This window comes from Somniosus microcephalus, chromosome 12, assembly GCF_052327205.1.
Source record: "Somniosus microcephalus isolate GS21.2 chromosome 12, FLI_Smic_1.0, whole genome shotgun sequence".
In the NCBI taxonomy this organism is placed as follows: domain Eukaryota; kingdom Metazoa; phylum Chordata; class Chondrichthyes; order Squaliformes; family Somniosidae; genus Somniosus; species Somniosus microcephalus.
Genome location: NC_140998.1, coordinates 122902617 through 122914130, shown reverse-complemented (window position 1 = coordinate 122914130; position 11514 = coordinate 122902617).

The following is an 11514-nucleotide window of genomic DNA, read 5'->3' as shown; positions in this document are numbered from 1 at the left end:
TCCGGCTCCTCTCAGCCCCCAGCAGTACATCAAGGGAGGCGTCGTTGAAGCGGTGCGTAGTCTTTGAGCATCCTGAATCCATTGTGTGACAATCTATCAACTGTTCACTCAGGTCCCAGATCCCCTGTAGAGGGTGCCATGCTGTTTTGACTGTCTAATAAAAGCAAGTTTCAGTGCAAAAGCCCACAGAAAGTCTGTGGGCAAGTGTAAGTGTAATGAATGGCTGGTGCGTTCGTTGGCCACTGACCACGGGTCATTGTTTAAATGATGCCTGCAAATCTAAAGTAAAGCTTGCTGAAAAGTCATACAAATCAAAGTCAACAAATACGTCCCTGTTAGTGGTGTACATCTGTGTCTTCTGGGAGTTTGGCCTTCCATCAGCTTTCCCTCTTGTGCAATTGCTGATTAAAAGCATGCGGGTAGCGATGTCATAGCAGTGCGATTAACACACCATATAAGACCAAGTATTTCAAGCTCAGCAGCCTCTATTCAACGATTCTGGCAGCTTCTGAATCAAGAGTTTCATTCGAAGTAAGCAAATAAGAATTCCTGTGCCTACTCTCAGGCAAATCACCAGTTACTCAGTGGTCACATTTAATTATATTTTAGGCTGCATCTCCTGATCAAGCACTGTCCAAAGACACTTTATGCCATCTCCCCTTTTACTTTCCTCAAATCTCCTCCAATTACTCCAACTTAATGACACCCCTGGCTTTTTAATGGTTATTTCTTCTTGAAATAGTTCATTTTTTCCTTAACAAAAATAGTGTGTCTCAGTTAGAGATCAGCAGGAGACTGTACTTACATTCTGTCAGAGTGGGAAAATTACCTCACTGCCATGGGTCTCTTGGGTCTTCGAGGAGGCCTGGAAAATATACATTTTCTAATGTGTAGACGTTGTTGTATATATGTGAAATTCTATCAGGATGCTAGCAAGGGTAATAAAAACTGCAAATATGTTTTTTAATCATTTCTAATCTGCACAATATAGGCTTCCTGTACAGAAGGTAAATGATTCCGATCCATCTGCTGGAGCTGAAAGGAGTCTTGGCAGTTCTCATTGGTGTTTGGCGAGGAGAGGGAGGAAAATAGTCTCCCAATATTTCTTCTCTGTACAAGAGTATCCGCTGTTGGCATTGCAAGTGCCTGGACCTCCCACCTGATGGCAACCTCACAAAAGTAAGTGATCTTTGGAAGGGCTGTGGGTGAGCTCTATCAAATAGAAAGGAACATTTTTAATTCAAGGTGTATGCATGCTGACGCCATCATTTTATAGTCAGACAGTTCAGATTGTGGCTTCACCTAGCCCAACGTTAGCCAATCCTGCCTCACTGAAACAAAAGTAAACACTGTGTTTGTTAATTTTTTTTGATTATTCAGCTACATTTGAATTAATAATTCCTTGGATTCAAACTTTAAGCTTTAGTAACAAAACTTTTTTTTTTCTGAAGCAGCTGCCTTTCTGGTGGTGAGAGCTAATTCAGGAATCTGGACATACTTTTCTGTTGTTTTATCAATAGTAGATTTGGTCCAGAAATGATCATTTCCCATTGTGACATTCTTTTTTGACTTCGCTGGAAGCGGGGGGGAGGGGTGAAAACAAAAACAATACATTAAACTTGCAGTAAGGTTCTAGAACATTTCATCAGGCATGAGTCAGAAAAACTTCTTATAAAAAATCATACAGTTTAAAATTTCAATCCTGCTTTTCCCACAGCAATATCTTCTTTATTCCATAGTTGTCTATTGTCACAAGGCCAGACTTTTCTACCTTTGCCCCCTGCCTCATAAACTCTTAAACTGGTGTTTGTGATCTAGGTATTTAACTCCTCATAATGTGGAGCAATTCTCACATTGAAAGAAATTCACAGAACCAAGCAAAGCCAGTCACACTATTTAAAGGGGTTGTGTTGGCTTGCCTGGAGGTTTCTTATTGCTCTCAAAATAACTAGAATACTCAACAATATTTTTCTCAAAACTGTCACGCTGTGAGAAATGATAGATGTTATGTTTGCAGTGGGTTTGTTCGAGATCAAGTTTGTATTCTATAGTCATGAGTTTTGTTTCACAACTTTCCACATAATTTTGGCTCCTAAAGCAAATATGTTCTTTGAAACAAGAAAAAAATCATGATAAATTAATGGATACAATTTAAATAAACATTGCAAATATATGCACATTTCTATTTGCCAAAAGGTAAGCTCCTTTCTCCCTTTTGTGGTATTTAAATGTTCCATTCACTTTTAGCCTTCGCCCAGCTCATTTGGCCCTTGTCTGAATGGCTGCTTATTGCTCTTATGGACTAATTAATGCTAAGAGGGAAAGCTTTTCTTCTTGATTTATGAACGAGTGAAGAGGGTCCAGCGGGGAAAGAGTCAAGTATTTACCTGCCGAGTACTTATTTTTATAAGATAATGAACAGGAGTTTGTGCTTTGCATCATTTTCACTTGTGAAGTTCTGATGCCCCTGTTAACTGTCACTAAGGATCGTTACTCTGAATCCATTGGATGAAGAAGAACCAATGGCATCCATCTCTGTACATTGCTTTAAAGATGGATATCCACACAGCACAGCAACATACGGTTTCAGAATAGCAAGCAAGGTGGTTTTTGCTTGTAAATCAATGTTGAGAATTGTAAAAAGCATCTTTACAGTCTCCATTTACATGAGGCAAAGTAACCATCTATGATGGCACTTCATTTCTTCCATTTTAGTCTCTCACTTAATAAGGTGTGAGAGTTTTCAGTGTTACACTGAGCATAGTGTATCTACCACTAGTGAGTTATAAAATATATTTAATTTTAACAGAAAGAGGCCTAGAAATTGGGTTCTGGTCTTGCCAAGGCTGTAGCGCCAGAAAGTTTACGCCAGCGGTAATGCAGCAGCGCCCGACGAAAATTCGGCTGCGCCGGGCCCAGACGGCGGCGGGCGCTAAAACCCTCCTTTAGCGCCTCAAAACGGGCGTGAACTTGGGTTTCCCGGCGCTAATCCCCTGCTGCGGCACCCGATGCGGTGCGGCAGGCGGGGGAACTGCAGGCCTCCTCCTCCTGTTAAGGAGGAGCTGCCTGCAGCCGACAACTGTCCGGCGGATTGACCTGACATCTGAGCCCGGCACCTCGGGGAAGTGCCGGGCTCGCATGAGACACTGATCAGGGCCGCGGGGGGGGAATGCAGGAGTCCGGGAAGGGAGGTGCGGGCAGGCGGCCGCCGGGAACGCGGCCGGCCGCCGCTCCACCTTTATGCGCCGGCGCACACTGGGGGAAGACTCTGTTGCCAGAGTCTTAGTTGCGCCTGCCACGGGCGAGGCGGGCGCAACTGAATTTCGGCTTGGGGCCGGGTTACCACGGCAACCGGGACGCTGCGCACACCGATGACGTCATCGGTGCCGGCGCAGCGCTACCGGTCTACCGCCGCGGAAGGGCCCCAGGCAATTTAGGAACCGGCGCCAATTGCAGCGCTAGGCCCTCTAGCGCCGCAAAATCGGCGCTAAGGGCACTGAATTTCTAGGCCAGAGTCTTTAAACCTTACTGTTCCTTTACAAGGGGCAGCTTGCACCTCTTTTAGGAAATGCTTGGCCACCATATTGGGAATTCCCCCTGAGCCATAACAGAAGTAATAAATGAGAGGAACACACAAGCCTCCCAGAACGCCACACTTTAGTAAATCTGTCAAGGAGCTAGTTTAAGTTTCCCAACCTGAGGCTCCTTGATATTATAAATATTACTAGATGCAAGTATATTTCAACATTGTAGCCTTCTGCTCAGTACCAGTGAGATTGATGTGCTGGCCAGTCACAGTTTCAGAAAACTGAATGGCAAATTGAATTAAGAATGCACCCCCATTGCTAATAGTGGTGCCACTCATTTGGCTTTGGACCAGTTGTCTGGTTTTTGAGTTGACTGTCGGCAATTTCTAATATGTAAGCTGGACACCAAAAAGTCAGGTTTTTTTCAAATGGAAGTCACTTTTTCTCCTTCCTTCTGTGCCTTATGACATAAAAACATTAGTTATTCAGGTTTTAAATTTATTTTAATCAGTGGCAAAGAAAATATTATGCCTCAAGCCTAGATTTCAGGTCCTGCCCACCTAATTCCTTGTTCAGTTTTGGACTGGACTAAAGATAATGGGCCAGAAATTGGTGAACGGGGCTTGCAGCCCCGTTTCTGCACTTACCCCGCGCTACTGCCGATCAGCTCCAGGGACGCCTGGAATTGATGTTTCCAGAAGAAGAATCCCGGGCAGCGTATGACGTCACGCCGCCCAGGAGTGCAGCCAGCGCGAAGCCAGGAGCGTGCAGTGCAAGTGAGACACGCCCCTTGAGGTCTCAGTTTCACTGGACACGCCCCCAATGTTTCTGTCAAGCTGCTAAGCATTTTTACATGCAAAGCAGCAGTTTAAATAGGTTTTTGGAAGTTTTTTGAAGATTTTGGTAACTTTTATAAACTTTTTAAAATGTTTACATTATTTTGAGTAATCTGAAGTAGTTTTAAACAGAATTAAAGCAATTTAAAGACTTTTAAAAGCCCTAAAAGAATTTTTTTAATTCCATTTATTTATTTAGCAATGTCGTCGTCATACGTGTCTTCACACTGTTCCCTTTGGGGAACTGTATGAAGTGGTGGAAGGATTTATGGCCATGATTAACGCTCATTCCGTGACCGTAACCATCTTTGAACCAGGCATTAGGGCGGTTAGTCCTATGGCGGGAGGGTTTTACGGGCTCCCACAAGCTATACAAGGAGGGGGGGCCACCCACACCCACGGACGCAAATATCCCACTGGATGTCAACCCAGAATTTAGAGCCGGAGCTCCGACTCCACTTGCCGGGACTGTCTGGAGCGGGGTTCGAAACCCTACCCTGATCTGGCCCAGCGGCGGGGATCCTACCGCTATGACAAAGGCCCAATCCGATTAGCAACGTGAAATGGCAGCATAGGGCTCCAGTCACGGGGAGGGAAAAGGCACAGGAAACATATGGGTGTCACCTTTTGTGCGGAGTGGGCCTTTTGCGTAGCAGTAAGCATCCCCGCCACTGGGCCAGAAGGAGTAGGGTTTTGAACCCCACTCCAGACAGTCCCGGCAAGTGGAGTCGGAGTTCCAACTTTAAATTCTGGGTGGACATCCAGCGGGATACTTGCGTCCGTGGGTGTTGGTGGCCCACCCCCCCTCAGATGGGTTGTGGGAGCCCGTAAAACCCTCCCGCCATAGGACTAACCACCCTAATGGCTGGTTCAAAGATGGTTACGGTCACGGAATGAGCGTTAATCACGGCCATAAATCCTTCCACCACTTCATACAGTTCCCCAAAGGGAACAGTGTGAGGATACGTACGATGATGACCTCTTGCGCAATGCACCTCCTTGGACCCTCAGTCGCAGATGCGAGGGGGCAAGTCGTGCAATTGTTAAATTTTTCATTTTATTGACATGTAAAATGTTGGCCCAGTAATTCCCTTCCAACTGCGCGAGTACGGTCGGGGTACTTACGCATCTGGTCGGATGAAATGCTGGTTTTCAGCATGCACAGTGCTTTTGGGGAAAACCGGCATTTCCTGTCCTCTGAACGAAGGGGTTCAGAGGCAGAACGCGTGCGACTGCACAGGCAGCGCGTGCGCAGTATAATTCGCCGCTTTCATTACTGCTTTCAGTGAGGTCAAGTCCTTACAACTTACACATGAAAAAAGCATGGGTACAGTTGCTCCAGAGGCTGCGGAGGAAGATATTTCTTATCGTGGAGCTTCTGAAAGTATGTATGTCTGTATATATTCCTTTGCGTGTTATGTATATATTCCTTTACTTATGTGTATGAATGTATTATTTAATTATGACTTTCAGAGAAAGTAACTTATTGGAAAATCATAATTAAAAACATACATTCATACACATTAGTAAAGGAATATAAAACATACATACATATACGTAAAGGAATATATGTGGACATACATACATAACTCATTCTCACATTCCATTCACACAGCCACAATTGCTCCTTCTACCTACCGTTCTGAAAACCCTTTTAAAAAATTTTTTTTTTAACTTTACAACTTACTTAAAATTTCTTAAAATAACTTCCCTCCCTTTCCCAAACAAAAATATTGCATTTCAGAAGCTCCACGATAAAATGTTTCTTCCTCCGCAGCCAATGAACCACTTTACACTTGCTTTTTTCAAGTGTAACTTCTGAGGACTTACCCTCATGGATTTCATGAATGAAATCTACGAAGTTCACTGCGCAAGCGCTGCCTGTGCAGTCGCACGCGCTCGAGGTCTGGAAATGCCGGCGTTCCCCGCATGCGCTGTTCATGCTGAACGCCGGCATTTCCAACGGCCAGATGCGTGAGTACCCCGAGCGCACTCACGCCTTTGGCCGCGAATTTCTGGCCCAATAGTCCGAATTGCCTGTGAAGCTTTGATGATAATACATGTTTCTACTTTTTCAATATTTTACTCCCAAGAAGGCACAAAGCTGGAATTCAATCTTGTTCCATAACAGCATGTCAAACTATCCTTACTGACCTGTGACTGTTCTCACTTGTGAAGTCCCAGGGGCCACACCTGAATACATTGTCCAAATTAGGAATCGCAAAATAATATACCAGTTGTATCTCCAGGCTTGTCATAAGTCTTATATATAATTTTAAATCATTAATACTATAACACTTTTGGTAACACTGAACATACTGATCCCAGGTTAGAAATTCCTAGTAGAATGAAGGGTCTCACTGGAGTATCCACTTGTGGTTATTTATAACTATAGCTGAGGTTGTGGTCCAAATTCATATTATAGTCCATTGATTTCTTTATAGATTCCAGAAACTTTGTTACGTGTTGTCTTTTCGGTTTTGCTTCAAGATGTCTGTAAAGGAAAAGCAGGTCTGCACTGCAGGGTGTAAAACAGATTGACCGTATCATGTAAGTGCCAGGTTAGAATTACTATGATTTCGGCCTGATGATTTCAGCAGACCTCACTTCTACTTTCTACATTGCCATGCAGGCTGCATAAGGCTTATTCCAGTCACAGAAACCTACACCACAGAGGGAGGCCATTTGGCCCATATTGCCTATGCCAGCTCTTTGAAAGAGCTATCCAATTCTGCTGTTCTTTCCCCATAGCCTAGCAATTTTTTTTCCTTTTCAAATATATATCCAATTCCCTTATGAAAGCGCTGGGGCAGAGACTTTCTAGTATTTAGTCACATGTACAAACATGTGAGAATCACGCACAATTATACTCAGGGAGCTCTTCTTTTATTTGGAATATCAAAATTTAATTAGAACCTTCTGTGTTTTCTTTTATTGAGAACCCTTGGTGAAGGGCCAAAGCCCATAATGCAGGACACCACCATAGTTGAAAAGATGAAAGAATGTGAAATAAATCTAAGAGCCGTGGTTAGGTGATGCAAAGCTTGGCTCTTAAACTCGGTGGGCTGTATGAAAGCACCCAGGATAATTATTATTTCCCACAATTGCAGTATTTACTCCAAAAACATACAATTCAATGGGCCGGATTTTCCAACCCCCACGGATGTGTACGAGCTGTGCATGCACCCGTAGAGGCCTCGCAAGTGCCGGTTTCAAGCATGTAGAGCGCATGTGCTAAAACCCAGCACTTGTGAACTGTCAAGAATTCTCTCGACAGATCATCCACCTGCCCGGGAGAAGGGCCTCCGCGGGTGAAGAGTTTTGCTTTCTGCACAACTTCCGCCCGTTGAAAGCCTTTAAAAATCTTATGGCCTGCTTTTACCAGCATAAGAGATTTTAAAAAAAATTCACTCATTTATAATTTTAAAATACTTTTAAAAAAGGTAAGTTTATTTTTAGCCCCATAAAAACTTTTATTATTTTTTTCAAAAAATTAAATTTTTGTTTAAAATATTTAATTTAATGTCATTTTAACTAATTTTAAATACATGATTTTTTAAAAATGTATTTAATGTTTAACTGTTTTTAAATGTGATCCCCATTCATACAGATATATGCGGAGAGACCTGTCAAAAGTGTGAAGGGGGATTCCCTTCTTTGATTGGTTCCCCATGGCCCATGTAATCCCAGGGGTGCTCGCGAACCGCCTGCGCCCCTGGAATACCTGGCCTCTATGCATTTCGTAGAGCAGAGGCCCAGGATCGGACGTCTCGGGACCTATGGAGCCAGCAGGTAAGTGCGGAGATTTTTTCCGATCGGAGGCATCCACCCGCACGAAGCCTCTGATCAGAAATTCAGGGCCATTATGTTGGACAGGAAATTCTTCGATCTGACTTACGTCAAAATTACACCAGACTTCATGCCAGTGTCTATGCCAATCTTGCCGACAGCAACTTACGCTGCAATTTCCTGAGAATCAGTATATGCCCGAGCTTAAAAATTGGTGGAAAACAATTGGGGCCCGAGGAAAGCGCGAACATGCGCCATCTATCTTCTTTAAGTCTCTCTCATTGGTGACTCAAAATTTAATGTTTAAAGCATGTTTAAGAAAATGCAACTGTGGAAGCTTTTCTCTTTTTAATGTAACAGATTCTAATGCCATAAAAAAGCATTCAAAGATAAAGAAAATACAGTGCATGTCTCAGCAAAGAGAAATAAAAATGTTTGATTAAAGAATTGCTATAAAACACCATAAATAGTGAATTTTATTTGGGTCTTGCTGCACATAAAGTTTTGGGTTTAAATTCACACTTGGTCAGAATTCACATCATTGCAGGAAAATCATGTTCACTGGTCTTTTATATGGGGGTGGAGCTATGGTAATGAGCAAAGTGGAGTTTCAGTGGACGAAGCTCAGGAGCAGCGCAAATGATCAAGGGGATTTGCATGTAGCGACGTTTCGGCATAAAACAAATAAATAAAATATACCCATGAATTTCCTCAGAAAAAAATGGCACAACTCCGGTTTTAGACCGTTATGCTGCAGCTTTCCAGGAAATTTTAGGCTATCCTATATAGAAACATAGAAACATAGAAACATAGGAGCAGGAATAGGTCATTCGGCCCTTCGAGCCGGCTCCGCCATTCAATATGATCATGGCTGATCCTTTATCTCAATACCATATTCCCACTCTCTCCCCATACCCTTTGATGCCTTTTGTGTCTAGAAATCTATGAAGTATAAAAATCTATCATTTTATAATTTTATCATTTCTTTTCTCTATACTACTAACATAATCCTGTAGATCATGGTCAGTAATAAAAATTTAAAAAATAACTCTTTGGTCAATAAAATCACTCTATGGCCAAAACCAGTCACTGCCTTGGAAATCCCAAATGCTGGTGCAGAATTGGGCAAATTGCCCACCAACTGCCCAGCAATTACATACGAAAATTTTACGGCTGATGCAAACAGACACAGGACCTGTTTGCATTAGCATAAGGGGATACCTCAGGCATGTTTTAACATTTTCATCTCGGAAATCGGATTGTTTAATTTTCTGCAATCTGAGTGTACCAGTTGAGGTGTTTGAATTGATCCATAGATCGCCATTCCCATTCATAACTCAACTTCGTTAATTAAACATATACAGAGTATAATCTGTTCCTCTGTTCTTACATACTGCTGTACCTGTATCAAATGTGTTTTTCCTGTTTCTGCAATGGTTGGAGTTTTAATAATGTTGATTACCAGCAAATTTAAATTTTTACCAACAGAACTAAGATGTAGTGAAGTTGGTGGAATGAAGCTCATTCGGAATTAAATTCCAATCCTGTAAAGTAATTGTAATGAAATCTGATTATGGGATTCGATTCTGAAATGATCCAAAATCTAATTCTGTTTGATATTGGAGCACCAGGTCCACGTGATCCCTGGTACACTGTGCCCCTGGGATCCGTGGGCCATTACACTGCCCTCGAATACGCAGCGTCAGAGAGCAAGTTCACGAAGGAGGGTCCCCAGCAAGTCAGTTTGTATTCTACTCCGTAGGTACGCTGCCGACCGCAAAATCTACCCCATTAATTTGAAATGTAGAATGCAAATCGGTGAAAGATCTATCTTTAATAGAATTATTTGCCTTACTTAATTTGCCTGCTCATTCAGAAAAAATATTTTTCCCCAGTATCTGTGAAAGTGGCAGCTAAAACCAACTTCAATGGCTTTTAATCAACCCTCACCAGTGCTATCTGGAAACATGCACCAACCAGTTCAAAGTTAAGTACCAAATATGGAGACAAATATGCATAAGAAATCATAAAAGCAATTCCCTCAGGAGGAAAGGATTATACAAATCATTGGCCAAACATCTGGGGAATATAAGGATGTAGAGAAGTTGTAACCAAACACAGGCTGAAGCATGCAAATACTTTATCATGTTAAATTTGGAAAAGGAGATCACAATATTATTAAATCAAATAATTAATTTGAAATGGTTGGCACAAGTACTGTGGAACTCACATCATATTTGACTCTATCTGCATATCAGGAAGTTATTTTTTCAGTTTATTAATCTTGTCTAAGGGCAAAACATGGGATTGGAAGATAAACTCTAAAAGCATGAGAGGGAATTTCTGTGCTGGAGCACAGAATGAAACAGCTCAGTATTCTTTATCCCCTTGCTTTTGTTTCTGTGCCTCCATTCATAGATGGCAGATAACGCACTTGGCAATTGGTGTGCCGGGACTTTTGTGGTGGGATGCAGAAAATGTGTCCCGTGCATTTTGTTCTTGGTTTAAGGGATGGGCATCTCTGAAAAGCTATATTGAACCACGTTCAGGTCTTTATGAATAGTTATATTTGAACCAATTCAAGTTTTTCAGTTTAGTTCAGTCCATGTTTATATCCCAGCCTCAGCTAACAGGCATACTCAACCTTATCCTGGGAGTTGGTCTTCTGTTCATCAGATGCTGGGCCAAAGGGAGAGAGGGGATCTAACTGTACATCCTTTTACAACCAAATCAATAGTAGGCACAAAGAGCTGATCAGTCAGGAAGGATTCCCTTTATACATGAGAACTGGAATTTAAATAGGAAATATTTGCAAAAAGAATAGGGAGTTGTACATGGTTCTCTACATTTTTCTCACTCCACTTTATGGATAGTAGAAAACTTTTGAGAACTTTTAATGTGGGTAATAAGAGCATATTTTGTAAGCCACAAAGGACAAGGCTATTTGGTCATCAAAAGTTGCAAACACAAACTTCTACCTCAACCATCGTTCACTTAGAGTCATAGATAGAGTTATAGATTTATACAGCACAGAAAGAGGCCCTTCGGCCCATCGTGCCTGCACCGGCCATCAAGCCCTATCTATTCTAATCCCATTTTCCAGCACTTGGTCCGTAGCCTTGTATGCTATGGCGTTTCAAGTGCTCATCTAAATGCTCCTTGAATGTTGTGAGGGTTCCTGCCTCTACCACCCTTTCAGACAGTGAGTTCCAGATTCCAACCACCCTCTGGGTGAAAAAGTTTTTCCTCAAATCCCCTCTAAACCTCCTGCCCGTTACCTTGAAACTATGCCCCCTGGTTATTGACCCCTCTACAAAGAGGAAAAGTTCCTTTCTATCTACCCTATCTATGCCCCTCATAAT